Source organism: Humulus lupulus, chromosome 5 (genome assembly GCF_963169125.1).
Source record: "Humulus lupulus chromosome 5, drHumLupu1.1, whole genome shotgun sequence".
NCBI lineage: Eukaryota > Viridiplantae > Streptophyta > Magnoliopsida > Rosales > Cannabaceae > Humulus > Humulus lupulus.
In genome coordinates this window covers 48,559,619-48,569,895 of record NC_084797.1, presented here as the reverse complement: position 1 = coordinate 48,569,895, position 10,277 = coordinate 48,559,619, and positions in this window count along the sequence as shown.

Genomic DNA, 10,277 nt, shown 5'->3' with positions numbered 1-10,277 from the left:
ATGGGACCCCAAGTAATAATGGCCATTATAATAAGTGTATTATGTGTTATGATATGTCTTTACGTTATTATGACATTATGTTTATGTTTATGACTATGTGTTAGATTTTCCTTGCTGGGCATTAGGCTCATTCCTTTCTGTTTATGTGCAGGAAATAAGCTTTAGAGGCGGAAAGATTCGTGACGCTTAGAGGATGTGTATCGATGGTGAATGGAGTCAAGGGGCCGAGCGTTATTCGATTCGAGGATGTAGTCTTCTTTATGTTTTTATGGTTTCAAATGTATTTTTCCGCATTTTCTATGTAACTCTTTTTAGTTTTTAAGTTATTTTTGTTTTAAAGACAATGGGTACCCATATCCTACTTATTTTATGAAAGTAACCTTTGTTTCCACAAGTTTCAATAAAATTATGGTATTTCCGCAAAAATGTAAGTGTTATGTATAGATTCGTTAATGGTCCAAATAGTCTAGATTAGTGGGTCGTTACAGTTGGTATCAGAGCAAACGGTTCCTTCGCATGAAGTTCTCCTCGATACACATGCTCAAAGCTCCGAATCGGACCGCCAAGTAAGTGTTTAAGTTACAAGTTACAAGTTACTTTGTCTATGTGTATAGCTAACGACTTTAGTGTTTATGTCTCAGTTAAGAATGAATGGAGCTTTAAGCAATGAGGATATCCGAGCCATTAAGGCTTTAAAAAGAATAAGGGAGCCAAGAAACACCGTAGGAGCACTAGAAAAGATCACTCGAAGATTGATCTTGTTCCACAAAGAGATAGGTCACCTTCAAGAGTCTAAGCAAATCATGATGAGAGCTGCAGAACAATATGTCCTAGTAATTAGGCTTTTAAAAGATTTTCCTTCAGCAATTTTAACTTTAGAAGAAATATGGGAGAATATAAATAATGATGATGACTTACAAGCAGCCCTAAGATATTATTCTCTCATACTTAAGTTCACCTATGATTTAGAGTTTCAATTCACTAATGAGCAACAACATAGGATCTTCTTGAATCTTCCCCGAGGAAATTTTGAGGCTCAAGACAATGATGATTATAAGGAGATAGATAATGATATGCTAGATGAAGGATCGGATGTAGAAGATCCTGATTTTTAGAATAGCTAGTTTTTCATTGTTTGTTTTGTTTATTTCTTTATTTTATGATTGTAATAAGTGAAAATCTTTTTCCAAATTAATTTCATGTTATTTTATCATGTATGAGTTTGATTTTATTTTCGCAATCATAATAAGTAATAAATAAAATGAATAATGACCAAGTTCAGTGAGGGTGGATACAAATCAATGAACCAAGTTTCCTTATTGAGAGTTAGGGGGCCTTAGTAGTGGGAACGATTTTACTGATCCCAGCCCTCCCTCAATATGGTTAACTTTGGAACAAAGATAAGTTTCGAGCCTGAGAATTAAGTCATATAGGATGATTAGAAACACACCTAGCAAATAAAGATGACTTGTTTTTCTAAGTATAGAAACCCACTCTAAATATAAATAAAGACCTATATAATTTTTCATAAGAAGTCATAATAAATAGGTCCGAGATATGTTTGTTTTAGAATAAGTTTTTGCCTTAGAACCTATTAGGGTAAGTTCTAACAAGTTCTCGACTGTTAGAACTTTTGGTGAAGATGTCGCTCCGAAGATCTGCACGCACCAACGGAAACGCCTCCAACGTTGATTCCAACAACCAATGATGCCCTCCAGTTCGCAGAAGAGGAGTGCGTGCTACTACTAGCCGCAACGCGCCGACACCGTCAGCTGACAACACCGCGGAAATCGCTAGACGGCGACAACAAGTCGAGGAACTCTTGCAGCAACAACGTCAACAGGCGCAGACTCAGCCTCAGCCTCCGCCGCAACCGCAGCCGCAGCTACAACAAATGGCCATAGCACCCCAACAAGTTGGTCCATATGGGGGATGGCCAGTGATGAACTACGCGCCACATCTAGTAACGAATATGGAGTCAGTGTATGAAAGGTTCCGCAAGCAGCACGCTCCAAACTTCGAAGGGACTATAGACCCCTTTGAGGCATAAGAGTGGCTAAGGAATGTGAGGCCAATTCTTACGCGCATGAACCTCAGTAATGCGAACCGCATATCCTGCGTCTCGTCATTACTAAGGAAGGATGCCAGAATATGGTGGGACTTAGTTCAGCAGACTAACGATGTCACCACCATAATATGGACAAGATTTGTGGAGCCGTTCCACAAGAAGTATTACACCTCGGCAGTCATCGCTAATGGTAGAAGAATATGCTCGTCAGTTCAACAGATTAGTCAAGTTTGCACCAGAGTTGGTCCCAACCGACTTTACGAGATTGACCAAGTTCGTCGGAGGACTTAGACCAAAGATGGAATTAGGGGTTAAGCTAGCAGACCTGGAAACTACAACAAAAAGGATTCAGAGGAATGCTAAGAGGGATTAAACGATGGTTCCAGACCAAAGTCTTTGCATTGACCCAAGGAGGAACCCATGCTAGTAACAAGCATTTATAGGTCAGATCCTATCCTCAATAGTTTATGTATCGCTAGATTGGTAGCAGTATACTCGTATATCTCGTTAGGAATGATAGAAAAACTAGACAAACCTAGTGAAAGATTTAGAACTAGGTTTGTAACCGAGTTGCCTTCGGGCAAAGTAGTTCTATCATCACGAATAGTACGAGGCTTACCGATCAAGATTGAGGACATAGGACTAGAAGGAGATCTGATAGAGCTAGTAATCAAGGACTTCGACGTAATACTAAGCATGGATTGGCTAGCACGGCATGGCGCAACGATCGACAGCAAACGCAAGAAGGTGATGTTCGAGACTCCTGACGGCCAGAGACGATGCTTCATGGGACAAGCTTCAGGACTACGCACACCGTTAATGTCATCTCTCAAAGCTCAACAAAGGATAGAGAAAGGATGTCAAGCATTCTTAGCCAGCAGCACGAACGTGGAAAGGGAGACGCCACTTAAGGATGGAGATGTTCGAGTTACACAAGAATTTCCAGAGGTATTTCCCGATGACTTGCCAGGATTGCCGCCAAATCGAGAAATAGACTTCACGATAGAATTAGTACCCGGCACCGAGCCTATCTCTAAGGCACCATACCGGATGGCACCTACGGAACTCAAGGAGTTAAAGACACAGCCACAAGAACTCCTAGACTTGGGTTTCATTAGGCCAAGCCATTCACCATGGGGAACTCCGGTACTATTCGTGAAGAAGAAGGACGGAAGTATGCGCATGTGCATAGACTACCGTGAGCTGAATAAAGTGAACAAATACCCGCTACTTCGGATTGATGATTTGTTTGATCAACTCCGAGGCGCGACTGTATTCAATTTACGGTCCGGGTATCATCAGCTCAAGGTAAAGGGAGAAGATATTCCTAAGACAACCTTTAGGACTCGTTATGGACGTTACGAGTTCTTGGTTATGTCTTTGGGTCTTACTAACGCACCAGCCGCGTTTATGGACTTAATGAATAGGGTCTTCAAAGACTATTTGGATAAATTCGTCGTTGTGTTCATCAGCAATATCTTAGTATACTCCAAGGATGAAGTAGAGCACGAAGAACATTGAGGATGATTTTGACGCGATCAAACGAGCATCAACTTTACGCCAAGTTCAAAGAAATGCGAATTTTGGCTTTCGCAAGTGGCGTTCCTCGGGCACATCATATCAAAAGACGGAGTTGCAGTAGATCCATCGAAGGTAGAGGCCATGAAGGATTGGCCTAGACCAAAGAACGCGTCAGAAGTAAGAAGCTTCTTAGGGCTAGCAGGTTACTATAGAAAGTTGTAGAGGGCTTTTTCTAAGATAGCCACTCCACACACCAACCTGACCCGGAAGCAACAAAAGTTTAACTGGAACGATAAGTGTGAAGAAAGCTTCCAGTTGCTTAAAGATAAGCCTTGCTCAACACCAGTACTTAGTGTACCCACACCCGACGATAAGTTCGTTGTCTAATGCGATGCATCAAAGCTAGGATTGGGAAGCGTGCTGATGCAAAAACGACAAAGTGATAGCCTACGCCTCACGTCAGTTGAAGAAGTATGAACAACGCTATCCAACTCACGATATGGAGTTGGCAGCGGTGGTCGTTGCAAATCTGGCACCATTATCTTTACGGAGGACGGTGCGAGATTTATACGGACCACAAGAGTTTAAAATACTTCTTTACACAGAAGGAGCTCAACATGAGGCAGCGCAGGTGGTTAGAGTTAGTAAAGGATTACAACTGTGAAATCCTATACCACCCAGGGAAAACGAATGTAGTTGCCGATGCACTCAGCCGGAAAAAACTATGGGAATTTAGCAGCCTTATCCGGGATAGAAAAGCCACTACAGCAGGAGCTTATCAGTGCTGGAATAGAAATGGTTGTAGGCAAGCTGGCTAACTTGTCTATCCAATCGAATCTGCTAGAAGACATACGGAATGGTCAGAGACATGATGATTCACTAGCAACGCACATGGATGCAGTCAGAGAAGGCAAGACTACAGATTTCTCAAAATCCAGTCAAGGTTTATTGAGATATAAGGATCGGGTATGCGTGCCAGACGATCAAAGTATTAAGAAGACGATCCTAGAAGAAGCGCACAACACCCCATACTCGGTTCATCCAGGGTCTACCAAGATGACTCATGACATCAAGGCAGTCTATTGGTGGCCAGGGATGAAGAAGAACATAGCGGAGTATGTATCTAAGTGTCTGGTATGTCAGCAAGTGAAGGCGGAGCATCAGCGGCCTGCAGGATTATTGCAACCGCTTAGCATACCAGAATGGAAGTGGAATGATATAGCCATGGATTTTGTGACGGGGCTACCAAAGACGAACAAGCAGCATGATTCCGCTTGGATAGTAATAGATAGACTAACCAAGTCGGCTCATTTTCTGCCTGTTAGAACGTCATGCACGGCAGACCAATATGCAACACCTACATCCAAGAGATTGTACGATTGCATGGAATCCCCAAGACGATAGTGTCAGATAGAGGATCAGTATTTACGTCAAGATTTTGGAGAAGCTTACAACAAGCTATGGGTACTAAGTTAACCCTTAGTACAGCTTTCCATCCTCAGACAGATGGGCAGTCTGAGCGTACGATTCAGATCTTAGAGGATATGCTACGCGCTTGTATACTTGATTTCGGAGGATCGTGGAACAAGTACTTACCGCTGATCGAGTTCTCGTACAACAACAGCTACCAGTCGACGATCGAGATGGCACCTTATGAGTTGCTATATGGAAGAAGGTGCCGATCACCGTTGCACTGGGACGAGGTAGGAGAAAGGAAGCTTCTAAGGCCCGAAGCTGTTAGACAAGCTCAAGAAGCAGTAGCGCTTATTAGACAGCGTATGCTTGCAGCTCAAAGCCGACAGAAAAGCTATGCGGATACCAAGCGATGCGATGTGGAATTCCAAGTTGGAGATCAAGTCTTCTTGAAGATATCTCCTATGAAAGGCGTCAAGCGGTTCGGGAAGAAAGGCAAGCTTAGTCCCCGATTCATAGGTCCTTTTAGATATTGGACAAAGTGGGAACAGTTGCGTATAGACTAGCCCTACCGCCAGCACTAGCTGATAGTCACAACGTCTTCCACATCTCAATGATACGCAAATATGTGTCAGACCCATCTCACGTCCTCAAGTACGATACAATAGCACTCCAGAAAGACTTAAGTTATGAGGAACGACCGATTAGCATCCTAGATAGATGGATGAAGTAGTTACGGTCTAAGAGCTTTCCTATAGTCAAAGTCCTATGGAGCAATAGTTCTGAATGCGAGGCAATGTGGGAGTTGGAGGAGGACATGCAAGGCCGGTATCCGGAGTTATGTGATAAGTAAATTTCGAGGACGAAATTCTTTTTAGTAGGGGAGAATTGTAGAGTCCAAGAACTTTACTTAGCTAAGATAGATAGTAGTATGATAGTATTTATAGCATTATCTTTGTTACTTTGGATTTTTGGTTCAGACCGGGAGTTTTTTTGGACACTCATAGTAGTACTTATAGATTTTCTAAGTTTAACCTATAGTTTAAGAATATTAAGTATAACCTAAGGTTTGATTAATGTGACTGATATTAAGGATTATATTATTATATTATAAGGTTTAGACATCAACCAATAGGATTTTAAGCACATGTTTTGAATGGTAATTAAGGATTAAGATTTTTGAGGATTAAATATAATAAGGAGTAAAGTTTGAATGTTATAGGGTTAGTCAGCAGCTTTGAGTACGTTGAGGGCTTAGTCAAGGCTGTTTACTCCATTCAAACTTAGCTAAAAATGTGTAATTTCGTGTTTAAATATTCAGCGTGTGCCGATATATCGCAGCTATAGGGGGCGATATGTCGCAGCACGTAGATACGGAAAACACGAAACGATGCACGGTCGCCTCGGGCATACTGGCCCAGGCGATATATCGCCTACAGGGGGCGATATATCGCCTCCTTCAGCATGGATTCAAACTCTTTTGAATTCCTTTCCCTTCAGCCATTCAAACTCCTTCAACAGTCCAGCATCTTGTGAACGAGTCTTCAGCCTCTGCTGAACGATTATTCAAATGATTTTCACCTAAAAAGCCATTATTTTTATTCAAGTAAAATCAAGATATTTTCATTCCCAAACTCTATAAATAGGACCTAGTACCCAGCCATTATTCACCATTTGCTCTAAGTTCAGAGGCTGCTAGTGTTAAGTGAGTGTGAGAGTGTAAACACTTGGTTTGGGGAAAAACTATAAGCTTAAACATCATAAGCTTATCAAACACTTTGGGAAGTGAGTTCTATAGTATTTCGGTGAAGGTTAGAGTGATCTTGCAATCTTTGAGGTAAACCCAAAACTCTAGTTCCTTTCTGTATTTTATGTTATTTCCTTTCTCAAAACCTTCTACTCAGTCCCCTAACCTTATTCTTATTTTGGTTAGGGAATCCAAGCTCTTAAGCATATAAGTTGGTAAGTATGTTTTTATGGTTTAGTCTTTCCATCTCTTTCATTTCATCTCCTCTCTTTAGACTCACTCTTTCTTATGGTTTTAGGAGTGTTCCAAAAGTCCCAACTCAGTCCATAATTTCGGTAACTTTGGTAAGGAAAATAGGCTAGAATTAATATGTTATATGTTATCTATATGTTTATGTTATTAAAAGTGTTATGATATGTATATGTGTATGTAGGCTTGGGCATATGACCCATATGACTAACAAGACCCCAAATGGGTTATGGGCATATGACCTACTTAGCTAGTAGGACCCCATTAACCCCATGGGCATATGCTTGTTTAGTCTATGGGACCCCAAGTAATAATGGCCATTATAATAAGTGTATTATGTGTTATGATATGTCTTTACGTTATTATGACATTATGTTTATGTTTATGACTATGTGTTAGATTTTCCTTGCTGGGCATTAGGCTCATTCCTTTCTGTTTATGTGCAGGAAATAAGCTTTAGAGGCGGAAAGATTCGTGACGCTTAGAGGATGTGTATCGATGGTGAATGGAGTCAAGGGGCCGAGCGTTATTCGATTCGAGGATGTAGTCTTCTTTATGTTTTTATGGTTTCAAATGTATTTTTCCGCATTTTCTATGTAACTCTTTTTAGTTTTTAAGTTATTTTTGTTTTAAAGACAATGGGTACCCATATCCTACTTATTTTATGAAAGTAACCTTTGTTTCCACAAGTTTCAATAAAATTATGGTATTTCCGCAAAAATGTAAGTGTTATGTATAGATTCGTTAATGGTCCAAATAGTCTAGATTAGTGGGTCGTTACATATGATGATATGTTACGATTACGTTATGATATGCAATGATGGTATGTTACGATTATGTTATGATATGCCACGATGTTTTAGATGAATGTTAGTTTTCGTATTTGTTGTATTCTTACTTGCTTGTTGTTTGTACTTCCTTACTGGGCTTTTAGCTCACCCCCTTACTTTCCTTCCAGGTAGTAAATAGGATTTCTTATGGCACGCGTGGTGACGTGATGAGTTCTATCATCATGGGGTGTATGGCATGGGGTAATCCTATGGACGGAAAAAAGATCATCGTAGAATGCCATTTAAATTATGTTTTGTTTTAAGAGACTTTCTTAATTATCAGTGGGACTCAATTATTTAATTTTTGTTTCTTTTGAACTTTGCATAAAAATCTGTAGAGTCCAAGAACTTTACTTAGCTAGTTAGTTAGTAGTATTATAGTATGTTTAGTATTATCTTTGTAACTGTGGATTTTTGGTTCAGACCGGGAATTATTTGGACACTCTTAGTAGTACTTATAGATTTTCTAAGTTTAACCTATAGTTTAAGAATATTAAGTATAACCTAAGGTTTGATTAATGTGACTGATATTAAGGATTATATTTACTATATTATAAGGTTTAGACATCAACCAATAGGATTTTAAGCACATGTTATGAATGGTGATTAAGGATTAAAGATTTTTGAGGATTAAATATAATAAGGAGTAAAGTTTGAATGTTATAGGGTCAGTCAGCAGCTTTGAGTACGTTGAGGGCTTAGTCAAGGCTGTTTACTCCATTCAAACTTAGCTAAAAATGTGTAAATTCGTGTTTAAATATTCAGCGTATGCCGATATATCGCAGCTATAGGGGGCGATATATCGTAGCACGTAGATACGGAAAACACGAATCGATGCACGGTCGCCTCGGGAACAAAGGTCCAGGCGATATATCGCCTCCACCAGCATGTTTTCAAATACTTTTGAATTCTTTTCCTTTCAGCCATTCAAACTCCTTCAACAGTCCAGCATCTTTTGAACGAGTCTTCAGCCTCTGCTGAATGATTATTCAAATGATTTTCACCTAAAAAGCCATTATTTTTATTCAAGTAAAATCAAGATATTTTCATTCCCAAACTCTATAAATAGGACCTAGTACCCAGCCATTATTCACCATTTGCTCTAAGTTCAGAAGCTGCTAGTGTTAAGTGAATGTGAGAGTGTAAACACTTGGTTTGGGGAAAAACTATAAGCTTAAACATCATAAGCTTATCAAACACTTTGGGAAGTGAGTTCTATAGTATTTCGGTGGAGGTTAGATTGATCTTGCAATCTTTGAGGTAAACCCAAAACTCTAGTTCCTTTCTGTATTTTATGTTATTTCCTTTCTCAAAACCTTCTACTCAGTCCCCTAACCCTATTCTTATTCTGGTTAGGGAATCCAAGCTCTTAAGCATATAAGTCGGTAAGTATGTTTTTTTATGGTTTAGTCTTTCCATCTCTTTCATTTCATCTCCTTTCTTAGACTCACTCTTTCTTATGGTTTTAGGAGTGTTCCAAAAGTCCCAACTCAGTCCATAATCCCGGTAACTTTGGTAAGGAAAATAGGCTAGAATCAACATGTTATGTGCTTATGTTATCTATATGTTTTATGTTATTAAAAGTGTTATGATATGTATATGTGTATGTTTGTAGGCTTGGGCATATGACCCATATGACTAACAAGACCCCAAATGGGTTATGGGCATATGACCTACTTAGCTAGTAGGACCCCACTAATCCCATGGGCATATGCTTGTTTAGTCTATGGGACCCCAAGTAATAATGGCCATTATAATAAGTGTATTATGTGTTATGATATGTCTTTACATTATTATGAAATTATGTTTATGTTTATGACTATGTGTTAGATTTTTCCTTGCTGGGCATTAGGCTCATTCCTTTTTGTTTATGTGCAGGAAATAAGCTTTAGAGGCGGAAAGATTCGTGACGCTTAGAGGATGTGTATCGATGGTGAATGGAGTTAAGGGGCCGAGCGTTATTCGATTCGAGGATGTAGTCTTGTTTATGTTTTTATGGTTTTAAATGTATTTTCCGCATTTTCTATGTAACTCTTTTTAGTTTTTAAGTTATTTTTGTTTTAAAGACAATGGGTACCCATAAACTACTTATTTTATGAAAGTAAACCTTGTTTCTACAAGTTTCTGATAAATTATGGTATTTTCGCAAAAATGTAAGTTTTATGTATAGTTTCGTTAATGGTCCAAAAAGTCTAGAGTAGTGGGTCATTACAAAATCTATGTTTTCTTTTAAAACTATTGGCGCCAACTTGCATGGTTTTAAGCAATTCCCCACTGAGACTTTGATAATGAGTGGTATTCTTTTATAAACTATGTTATGCGAATGTTTTATAAGTATTAGTTTAGGGCGTTCTTTACAGAAGTAGACAGGCAGAAAAAGATGCTGATGGAGGAGTTTATTCAGAAATTTAATGAACTCTCAAGATATGCACCCCACATGGTCTGTACG